The sequence below is a fragment of the Palaemon carinicauda genome, chromosome 31 (genome assembly GCF_036898095.1).
Source record: "Palaemon carinicauda isolate YSFRI2023 chromosome 31, ASM3689809v2, whole genome shotgun sequence".
Taxonomy (NCBI): Eukaryota; Metazoa; Arthropoda; class Malacostraca; order Decapoda; family Palaemonidae; genus Palaemon; species Palaemon carinicauda.
In genome coordinates, this window is record NC_090755.1 from 62239219 (window position 1) to 62251718 (window position 12500).

The 12500-nt window shown below is 36.0% G+C and overlaps 1 protein-coding gene across 1 annotated transcript in view; it reads left to right on the plus strand.

Annotated features, from left to right (window-relative positions):
- The window catches only part of Mtmr6 (Myotubularin related protein 6), a 913496-nt gene that overhangs the window by 234941 nt on the left and 666055 nt on the right, over window positions 1-12500 (plus strand). The gene's annotated exons all lie outside the window — the stretch shown is intronic.

A 12500-nucleotide genomic window follows, 5' to 3' on the forward strand; every position in this document is an offset into this window, starting at 1 on the left:
CCATCATAATAAAAGTTTATCTTTAAAGGAATGAATAAGAACCAAAATGAAATTATTCGACTCTCCAAAATCCAAATAACTTATGAGGTTTAATGGGAACATTAGAGTTTGGTGAAGTAGCCGGAAATGAAGTCTGGTCGAATGAAAACGAAATTGAATTAAATTGGGAGACAAATTAATCTAGAATTTTATACTACAGTAAGGGGAATTAATGTGAAATCAAGTATGAAGAAGTCAAATTAACTTTTGATTCCCCTTATTTAAGATATATAGGATGAATTTTATTTTTATTTTTTTTTTTAGATTTTTATTTTTTAGCGGTTTTTTATTTTTATTTTTTTTAAAGGATTTTAATACATTTTCACTAAGAGATTATGGAGGGTGGTCTTTTCTAATTATTTATGAAATATTTTATTCATGATTTAATTCTTAATTAGTTTTGTATTGAGTTAATGAAAAAATAAATGTGATAGATTCTGCAGAATATAAAAGTTTTTCATTTTTTCAAAAGACAAATCTTTCAGATATAAGCATGGTTACGAGCAGCTATATATAAAACAGGAAATAAAATCCTGTGCGTAATTACTGGGAAGATAAATGTCAGGAAAAATGTTGGAGGAAAAAGATATTATCAGAATTATCAAACTCGAGGAAAGAGCAAAGATAATGAAAGAAATATCTGGCTTAAAGATGAGTCCACATCAAGGAGATTATTTTAAGCATCTTATAAACGAAAGATGTGTTTGAAGTTAAGAAAAGAAAAAATAAAACAAAGAAAGATTAGAATGTTGAAAGTACTTGGTAGTAAGTATATTAAATTTATTTATAGTAATATGGTAAGAAGAACTAATGATAAATGAGTTAGAAGAAAACATGATAATAAATATGTTTAGGCAGAAAGAGATATTAGGGAGTGAGGTAATTATAAAAGAATCAAACTAATAAAATTATCAGGGTGAGATTACGAACAATTTTGATAAGTGAATAACACCACGGTCTCATTAGATTTAGAGGTACAGTTGGAGACGGGAATTCCTGGCACGCCTCTCTCTGAGGAAGCGCAACCTGTCACACCCTTACTGCGCGGCTAGTAACCATACAGTTATTGTAGGGAGAGATAGTCAAGTTGGCACTCGGGGCTAAACACAAGAACTTGCCTCGAAGAAAATGTGTAAGCGGTTGCATTTCCTCAGAGCGAGGCGTGCCAAGATTCTTGTGACCAACTGTGTAGTTGATGCTGTCAGTTACAGATACTTACAGGAAAGAGGTTGGAAGGTGATCGAAAACTCTGTTTATTTATAAACCTACACTATTAAAAATTTGCAATAAAAAACCTAAAAATCCTGAAATAAATGTTGCCAGGCATTTATCGTTTTAAAAACGGATATATTGACGTAAAGGTCACCAAAGTGCTTGAAAAGTTGGTTAGGTTATTTGAAGTGATGGTTTAAAGAACAAAAGGACAGCAGTAATGACAGCTTTTAAGGGGTTTTAAGGGGCCGCACATGAATGGCAGTGGCAAGGGACAGTGACATTGCCCTGTGAAGCAGAACAATGCCCTAGAGACTGATCATAAATACGTATGATCAGCACCCAAGCCCGCTCTCCACCCAAGCTAGCACCAAGGAGGGTCAGGCAATGGCTGCTGATGACTCGGTATATAAACCTATAGGCTCCCCCCAAATCCCTTATCCTTACCTCACAAGGATGGTGAGGTTGCAGTGACCAAAGAAACTAACGACTATGAGTAGGACTCTAATCCCAGTGTGGTGTTCACCAGTCAGGGACGTTACCACATCGGCCACCACAGCCACAAGAAATAAACGTTTGAAGTTAAAAGAGTTGGTTTAAAACAAAGGTCATTTGACACCTTTCTGTGTTATGAATTTATTGAGAACAATTAAATGCAAAGGATCTGGTGGTTATTGCACGAATCTCTTGATAGAGGTGCTATGAAGTTGAAATATAAATGGGATCGCATATTTGTAATAAAAGAGGCTTAGATTTAAAATGTCTAGATATTAAATGTATTGCATTGTATATACATGTACGCTATTATTGCTTTACTGAAGAGTTATATTTACTTTACCAGTTATCAATGCTCATATTATTATATTCATTCTGAGGCCATTATCTTGTTTATACATTATTATTATTATTATTATTACTTACTAAGCTACAACCCTAGTTGGAAAAGCAGTATGCTATAAGCCCTGGGGCTCCAACAGGGAAAATAGCTCAGTGAGGAAAGGAAAAAAGGAAAATAAAATATTCTAAGAAGAGTAACAACAATAAATATCTCCTATATAAACTTTAACAAAACAAAAGGAAGAGAAATAAGATAGGAGAGTGTGCTCGAGTGTACCCTCAAGCAAGAGAACTCTAACCCGAGACAGTGAAAGGCCATGGTACAGAGGCTATGGCACTACCCAAGACTAGAGAACAGTGGTTTGATTTTGGAGTGTCCTTCTCCTAGAAGAGCTGCTTACCATAGCTAAAGAGTCTCTTCTACCCTTACCAAGAGGAAAGTGGCACTGAACAATTACAGTGCGACAACCCCTTGGGTGATGAAGAATTGTTTGGTAATCTGTGTTGTCAGGTGTATGAGGATAGAGGAGAATATGTAAAGAATATGCCAGACTATTCAGTGTGTATGTAGGCAAAGGGAAAATGAACCGTAACCTGAGAGGAGGATCCAATGTAGTACTGTCTGGCCAGTCAAAAGACCCCATAACTCTCTAGCGGTAGTATCTCAACGGGTGGCTGGTGCCCTGGCCAACCTACTACCTACATCTTGGTAACGTTGTAACTATATGTGACAACACCACTAATATTTTGTCATGTGCTATGCAAAAGGCAGTTAAGGAATTACTATTGCCCCTTAATAAGAGATATGGCCAATCGGAAACGTCCGTGCGTGTCGTTCTGCAGGACTGGTGTTCAAGTCCCGCTCAAACTCGATAGTTTTAGTGTCTGCAACATCTCCATCCCTATGAGTTAAGGATATGGCGTCTGGGGGAAGCCTATAGGTCTACCTTCTGATTCACCAGTAGCCATTGCTTGGCCCTCCCTGGTCCTAGCTTGAAAGGAGAGAGGGATCAGGCGCTCTTCATAAGGATATATGGTCACTCTCTAGGGAATTGTCACTGTCCCTTGCCTCTGCCATTCATGGTCGGCCTTTAAACCTTTAAACAGAAGTGAGGAAGTTTAAGTAGAATTTTGAATGTTGCCGCGAGAGAGGCTTGAAAATGGAGTAATTGTAAGTTCCTGGATTGTAAAGATATTCTGATGTAATAAGAGAGTCAAGACTAGATGATATGAGCATGCTCTAATGATTTGGGCGGGGAAAGAGTGAAGAAGAGGGCTTCGTTGGAATGTGTTAGTGGTTCAAAGTTCAAGGGGGAGGAGAAAAATTAGAAGGCATGCTGGAGTGAAGGAGAATATAGGGATTGCTGGTAGGAGACATTTTTCAATGGAAATATTCGAGAGGTCACATCAAGGCAACCGACCCCTTAGTTCACTTTTAGCTAGCAGTGAGATGAAGAATTGTTTATTGAAAGGTTTAATCAAGGCAACCGACCCCTTAGTTCACTTTTAGCTAGCAGTGAGATGAAGAATTGTTTATTGAAAGGTTTAATCAAGGCAACCGACCCCTTAGTTTACTTTTAGCTAGCAGTGAGATGAAGAATTGTTTATTGAAAGGTTTAATCAAGGCAACCGACCCCTTAGTTCACTTTTAGCTAGCAGTGAGATGAAGAATTGTTTATTGAAAGGTTTAATCAAGGCAACCGACCCCTTAGTTTACTTTTAGCTAGCAGTGAATTGAAGAAATCGTGCATTGAATGGTCTAATCAAGGCAACCGACCTTTTAGTTTACTTTTAGCTAGCGGTGAGAAGATTTTGTGCATCGAAAGGTCACAACAAGGCAACCGACCCCTTAGTTTACTTTTAGCTAGCAGTGAATTGAAGAAAAAGTGCATTGATTGGTCTGATCAAGGCAACCGACCCCTTAGTTTACTTTTAGCTTGCGGTGAGATGAAGATTTTGTGCATCGAAAGGTCACATCAAGGCAACCGACCCCTTAGTTTACTTTTAGCTTGCGGTGAGATGAAGATTTTGTGCATCGAAAGGTCACATCAAGGCAACCGACCCCTTAGTTTACTTTTAGCTAGCAGTGAATTGAAGATATTGTGCATTGAATGGTCACATCAAGGCAACCGACCCCTTAGTTTACTTTTAGCTAGCAGTGAGATGAAGAATTTTTTATTGAAAGGTTTAATCAAGGCAACCGACCCCTTAGTTTACTTTTAGCTAGCAGTGAATTGAAGAAATCGTGCATTGAATGGTCTAATCAAGGCAACCGACCTTTTAGTTTACTTTTAGCTAGCGGTGAGAAGAAGATTTTGTGCATCGAAAGGTCACAACAAGGCAACCGACCCCTTAGTTTACTTTTAGCTTGCGGTGAGATGAAGATTTTGTGCATCGAAAGGTCACATCAAGGCAACCGACCCCTTAGTTTACTTTTAGCTTGCGGTGAGATGAAGATTTTGTGCATCGAAAGGTCACATCAAGGCAACCGACCCCTTAGTTTACTTTTAGCTTGCGGTGAGATGAAGATTTTGTGCATCGAAAGGTCACATCAAGGCAACCGACCCCTTAGTTTACTTTTAGCTTGCGGTGAGATGAAGATTTTGTGCATCGAAAGGTCACATCAAGGCAACCGACCCCTTAGTTTACTCTTAGCTAGAGGTGAGATGAAGATTTTGTGCATCGAAAGGTCACATCAAGGCAACCGACCTCTTAGTTTACTTTTAGCCAGCGGTGAGATGCAGATTTTGTTCATCGAAAGGTCACATCAAGGCAACCGACCCCTTAGTTTACTTTTAGCTAGCAGTGAATTGAAGAAATTGTGCATTGATTGGTCTAATCAAGGCAACCGATCCCTTACTTTTTTTGTAGCTACATTGGGATGAGATAATTGCGCATCGAAAGGTCATATCAAGGCAACCAACCCATATGTTTACTTGTAGCAGTGGGTTGAAAAAAAAAATTGTGCATTCATGTTAGAGAGAGAGAGAGAGAGAGAGAGAGAGAGAGAGAGAGAGAGAGAGAGAGAGAGAGAAAACTCTTTGCAAAGGTGGCTGGGCGAAAATAAAATCTCTCCTGAACGGATATTGCTTGCTCTAGTGCCATCGAGAAACCTGAGGGTGATGGCGAGGGATTGATCAGGGAATATTGTGAACACGTTTTCGAAATTTATTTATTCTTTTTTTTCCAGTTTATTTTTTAGTTCTCTTGTTTTTGGAAGGGGTTTTCCCTGTTAAATTTCTTTTACGATTTTTTTAGGGGGATTTTATTTCTTTCATGTTCGAGTATGTTTTGTTTTCAACTTTGAAAAAAGAATTATTTGATTTTTTTAATTGGTTTGACATTTTATTCGTTTTTGTAACGATTTAGTTTGTTTAGACGTTCCGTTGTTGGACGTTTTTTTTTTAACGTTTTATACTGATATTTTCCTTTCCCTTTTAACCAATACAGATATTATTACATATGACTTTATTCTAATTTTATTTATTTGTGCTTTCATTCTATCGCTTGATTTATTATATCTGTAGTCGTAATTGTATTTTAAAGCTCGATTTTGTTTGTGATGTGTAAAAATTGTCACCATTCATAATGTTTACTCTCCGAGGAGTGTCAAATTTGATTAGCACTATTCAGTGACATAGATTAGTTTGTTTATAATGTGATTTAAGTATTTATTTATTTATTACTATTTTTCATCACTGAATTAGACGCAGTCTGTGAAACCTGTTCTCGTTACCTTTATGCTCTCTCTCTCTCTCTCTCTCTCTCTCTCTCTCTCTCTCTCTCTCTCTCTCTCTCTCTCTCTCAGTTAGATATTCTGCTGTACGTAAGCTTGATAAATAATTGATTTCATGAGATCATATGCTGAATTTTAAGTGTTTATATTCGATATGCCATACAATGAATTAATATTGATAGAAAGACGTATCCTACAGAGAGAGAGAGAGAGAGAGAGAGAGAGAGAGAGAGAGAGAGAGAGAGAGAGAGAGAGAGAGAGAGAATTAAGCAAGTTTGCTTATAAAGTTTCTTGATACTGAATATATTAAGAGTTCAAATAAATGGCCTAAACACTACAAGGTATTTGGTATTGCATGGTAATACTTTTGAAAATTTGAGTAGATTTTTAGACAAAATGGTAATGCGAATAAGAGGTTTCATAAATTCTTGTTATCAGTCTTTTAAAATTGCAGGGTATTCACAGACGGTTTTTGCCTTCATACACATTCACACATTAATATTATTATAATTATTATTATTGTTATTGTTATTATTTTTGTTATTATTATTATATGTGTTTATATGAATATATATATATATATATATATATATATATATATATATATATATATATATGTATATATAGTCATAGATAGGCATTTGTTTGTGTATGGATGGTGAATTTGTTTAACTATTGTAATGAAAATCAGTGAAAATAATTTTTTTCCACCAAAATTGCACTTTGAGCAAGTATAAAAACTTGAAAATATTTTGAGTCTGCCATATTTTCCATGACAACGTAAAAATTAATGATGTTGCGTCACTTGAAAAATGAAGGGGTAATGAATTTGTGTTACAGAAAATGTGTCATTTTTTGTCTCGTCGTTTGCTGGTGAAACTCGTAAATGGTTTTGAGGAGAATAAGAATTAACGATATGTAATTATATATTTTATCATTGGCGAAGTGTTAAGATGTATTTATTATATATGTGTATATATATATATATATATTTCCTTTTTTATTCTGGTGTTACAATTAGGCATGCGACTGAGTAATTTCGCTTTTGGATTGTTTTTTAGATTTCCCCATGTTATTCGTCATGGATCTGTCATGCTCGTTTCATCAATTTATGTAATTATAATTATAATTGTTGGCCTTTACGACAGAACTAGTGTACGTGACCCGTTAAAAGTGACGGCTGAATATTTAGATATGCACACAGATTCACTCCTTCTCATCCCCCTCCCCTTTCCTAGATACCACACGGCAATTTGGGCAATTTGTGGGAGATTGTGCTCTCAGAGAGAGAGAGAGAGAGAGAGAGAGAGATTTGCTATTAATTATGTAGCTGAGATTATTTTGGTTAGATGTAATGTGATACTGCTGAATACTATATTATTATTATTATTATTATTATTATTATTATTATTATTATTATTATTATTATTATTATTGTCTCTTCATATGGCATTGGTGTATTTCATATCTTCTTCCTAATATGCTTTTCAGTTCATTAGTAATGATTGCTTACGTAATGGTAACCAAAGATAATTATTTGAAGCCATCGATTAATGTTACTTGAGAGAGAGAGAGAGAGAGAGAGAGAGAGAGAGAGAGAGAGAGAGAGAGAGAGCCAGCAGTACATAAAACTGTTGTTGAGTAAAGGTTTTTTATAATAGTAAAAGGGAATCTATTTTACTTCTTTCAATCTCCCGGATAAAATGTAAAGTTGTTTAGCATATAAATGATCCTGAGCGTTAGGAAAATATATTTATTATAACGGTGCAAAGGAATGATATTTGACGATATTTGAACGGAAGATCCTCTCTGTCGGTTCAGCCATCCAACGCAGCTTTAAGTGGATCGAATGCTCCGGTGTAATTGCCAGTTTGCTGCATATGTCCCCGTTCCTAAACCCCCCCCCTCATCTCCCCCCCCCCTCATCCCCCCCCCCCCCCCCCCCCCGCTTCACACATCCATTCCCAAAGAGTTAGTTTGCGAGAAGTCTCGCGTCGCTTATATACGTCCGTTACGATTGCAACCTGGCTCGTAACTTTCAGACATATGCGACGTTTACTTGACTTCCATAGTGGAAAGTTGGTTCAACAGTTTAAAGGTTTAAGAGTCTCTCATTAATGGCAGAGGCAGGGGACTGTGCTAATGCCCTATAGACTGACCAATGTATGATCAGCGCCCAAGCCACCTCTCTACCAAAGTTAGGACCAGGGAGGGCAAGGCGATGGCTGCTGATGATGCAGTAGGTAGACGTATAGGCTCCCCCAAACCCCCCCCCCCCTACTTAACTGACAAGGCGGGTTAGGCTGCAGAATACTAGAGAGAGAGAGAGAGAGAGAGAGTGTTTGTGTGTAAATGTATAAATTCATTTTGCCCTATCTCCCCTATATAAGAAAGAGCAAGTGTCGGGCTGTATATATAAATATATTACTTTCCGTTCACGCTCAGCGGCATTTCCAGACTTATAACTACTCGGTCTTTCTCCGTCCCTTGGGTAGGGGAGAGAGGAGTAGTCATACCCCAGTGAGAGGGTTTGTAGTTAGGAAAGCGGTTTGGTAGTGGAAGTGTTGAATCGGGGTGAGTGCATATCTAAATATTTAGACGTAATTTTTGACGGGTCTCGTACACTAGTATGTGACTATGCTTCAGATACTTCTCATTTTTCACATTATAAAATTACTTCCTTTCATACATATCTTATTGTTGATTTATACAATCAAATTTGAGTGTTGCATACTCAAAGGTACATGGTGCAACTATAGTCCATTTCTTTTAGCGATGCATATTTGCACCGACTCGCGGTGGTGCCCTTTTAGGTCGGAAAAGTTTCCTGATCGCTGATTGGTTAGAATTATCTTGTCCAACCAATCAGCGATCCGGAAACTTTTCCGAGCTAAAAGGGCACCGCCGCGAGTCTTGTCCAACCAATCAGCGATCCGGAAACTTTTCCGAGCTAAAAGGGCACCGCCGCGAGTCTGTGCAAATATGCATCGCTAAAAGAAATGGACTATAATATAGACTGCATCATATTAAAGTTGGAATGTTCCCATGTGTCCTGAATATTATACCTGGTCTTGATTTATTTTTAATCTTCGGGAAATGAATTTAATATCTCTTAATATCTCCTGGAAGTCACTCTCGATGTGACGGAATTTATATATACACCTTTATGTTTGTTGCCTTTACCAAGATTATTTGTTTGTTTGTTTGTGAGCAAATTTACACACAAACTAACGAATCAATTTTGATCAAACTAGGTAGTCATGTTGGGTATGATCCAAGGATGAATCTTGAACATTTTGAATAAAATACATCAAAGTAGAAGTACGCAGCAGTTCTTTGAAAATAATCGTAATGTTACAAATATTTTTAGTTTTTTTTTGTTTGTTAACAACATTACGAAAAAAAAAAAAAATCCAACGAAATTTGGTGGACATGGTTTATGACCCAACGACAGATCCATAAGACTTTGAAGAAACTACATGGAAGTACAAGTACGCTTTGGAGTTTAAGAACAAAATAAAACTGTTTGGCGTGGCGAAGTCATGATGCTCTCTACTGAGTGTCTTTCTACTTGAAGGATATGTGTATTTATGTGGTTATGTAGAGAAATATAGGGTTTTCACTATGAAGTTAAATGCAATACGTTTCATTGTAATTTTTTTTTATTTTTCCCTTTGTATATCCTACTGCTTCCATGGATGAACAAGCCTTATATCCTACTGCTTCCATAGACGAACAAGCCTTATATCCTACTGCTTCCATGGACGAACAAGCCTTATATCCTACTGCTTCCATAGACGAACAAGCCTTATATCCTACTGCTTCCATGGACGAACAAGCCTTATATCCTACTGCTTCCATGGACGAACAAGCCTTATATCCTACTGCTTCCATGGACGAACAAGCCTTATATCCTACTGCTTCCATGGACGGACAAGCCTTATATCCTACTGCTTCCATGGACGAACAAGCCTTATATCCTACTGCTTCCATGGACGAACAAGCCTTATATCCTACTGCTCCCATGGACGAACAAGCCTTATATCCTACAGCTTCCATGGACGAACAAGCCTTATATCCTACTGCTTCCATGGACGAACAAGCCTTATATCCTACTGCTTCCATGGACGAACAAGCCTTATATCCTACAGCTTCCATGGACGAACAAGCCTTATATCCTACTGCTTCCATGGACGAACAAGCCTTATATCCTACTGCTTCCATGGACGAACAAGCCTTATATCCTACAGCTTCCATGGACGAACAAGCCTTATATCCTACTGCTTCCATGGACGAACAAGCCTTATATCCTACTGCTCCCATGGACGAACAAGCCTTATATCCTACAGCTTCCATGGACGAACAAGCCTTATATCCTACTGCTTCCATGGACGAACAAGCCTTATATCCTACTGCTTCCATGGACGAACAAGCCTTATATCCTACAGCTTCCATGGACGAACAAGCCTTATATCCTACTGCTTCCATGGACGAACAAGCCTTATATCCTACTGCTTCCATGGACGAACAAGCCGAACAAGCCTTATATCCTACTGCTGCCATGGACGAACAAGCCAATTAGAGTTACCGGACGTAATCAGATCAAAGATCTTTGATTTAAAAAAAAAAACACTAGTGATATCAAGAATTGAGGGACGAGGTAGGCGGATATTCGGCGCGATTTCACTGACGACTGGTTTCACTGAAGTGTTGCCAGCTATTATTTTTATCGCATGTTCATTTGGGAGAAGTAATTAGAATTGGTAATACCATTTGCATGAGAGGAACCTAACGATGAACAGAGAACGAATATAGATTTCGACTAACTCTAGTGACTAACAGTTGTCTCTTTTGGACATTGGTTATACGCGTAGATAATGCTGTTAAAAATTCTTTTTATTGTATCGTAAGTCTTTTTTTTTATTACTTCCACCAAAGGAAGTAATAAAGGGGATTGTGAACGTCAAAAATAAACGAATGAAAATCATATTTGTAATGAGTATGATGATAATGGATAATTTTAATAAAACGACAGAATTCCGTATATTCTAATTCGTTAGCGTTGCATTAGGAAAGTACACAGCACCACCGTCTCCACCCTCTCTTATATTGCCAAAATTTTTGATTGTAAGAAAGTTAGTAAAGCCTGTTTTTTTTATTTAATTTTTTTATTACTTCCGTCAAAAACGTTATATTTTTACCTATTTATTTATTTATCTGTATGCTCATTTTGTAGGGGTTCTGGATCAAGATCGGGATTCTGATTATTCTTATTATTATACAGTAGGTTAATTCACGGTTAACATATGAAAAGCGGAGAGCTTGATCCGTAGACTTGAGTAAAATGTTGACAATTTTCATTGGCGTAGGTCTCAGATCTTTAGACTGATCTTTCTACTGGTTTTAAAGGTTTTTTGAGGTCACAATGATAGATTTTCTATAGTGGATGTAATAATGAAAAGTAGTGAAGGTTAGTAGTAAATGAAAAGTATTAAAATTAGTAAAATCACTTCAAAACTTAATTTTCATTTGTCTCGTTAAAAGTATGAAAATGGGAGATCTCTTATCGTTCAGGTTTTGAGTTATAGATAAAGAAATACTGAATTTGACCTTTGAATTGATACGTGTCCCTGAAAGATTGGCCAATGTCTAAGAAAATAAAGTAGTTTAACACCTTCAAGAATTTTGAACACTAAGACATCCTTGTTGTAGCTTCTGAGATGTAGAAAAATATTTCTAAATTTTGGGTTATAAATTGACCTGACTTTGAAAAAAAAATCAAAATAAAAGGATTCGATTGGCAATTAAATGGGCAGTTCTTCAGAATCTGATAAGAAAAGGAAGAATCAGGCTATTGCTGCTGGTGAAGATAAAAGTAACATTTATATAATTTTTATCATTCAACGGTTACGACAAACAGACAATAGATATAAACATGCGTTTAAAGAATGTAATAAAGGTCTAAACTATTATTACAGCCTCTATTCGGCGAAACGAGTATATCAGTATTAGACTAGTGTATGCGATCTGTCAAAAATGACGGCTAAATATATTGTGATAGATATGCACATGTACACACGTTCGTACACAGAGATTCAAAACGCACCACTCCTCCACCTTTCCTACCTACAACCCTTCTCTCCAGGGTATGATTACTCCTCTCCTATACACTAGGGACTGGGACAGACCAGTAGTTATATGTTTTGTCGCTGAGGGTGACCATATATATATATATATATATATATATATATATATATATGTATATATATATGTGTATATGTATGTATATATATCTATATATCTATATATATGTATATATATCTATATATATATGTATATATATATATATGTATATATATATATATATATATATATATATATATGTATATATATATCTATCTATATATATATATGTATATATATATCTATCTATATATATATATGTATATATATCTATATATACTGTATATATGTATATATATATGTATATATATATCTATATATATGTATGTATATATATCTATCTATCTATATATATATATATATATATATATATATATATATATATATTTATATATGTATATTTATATATATATATATATATATATATATATATATATATATATATATATATATATATATATATATATATATATATATATATATATGCAGACAC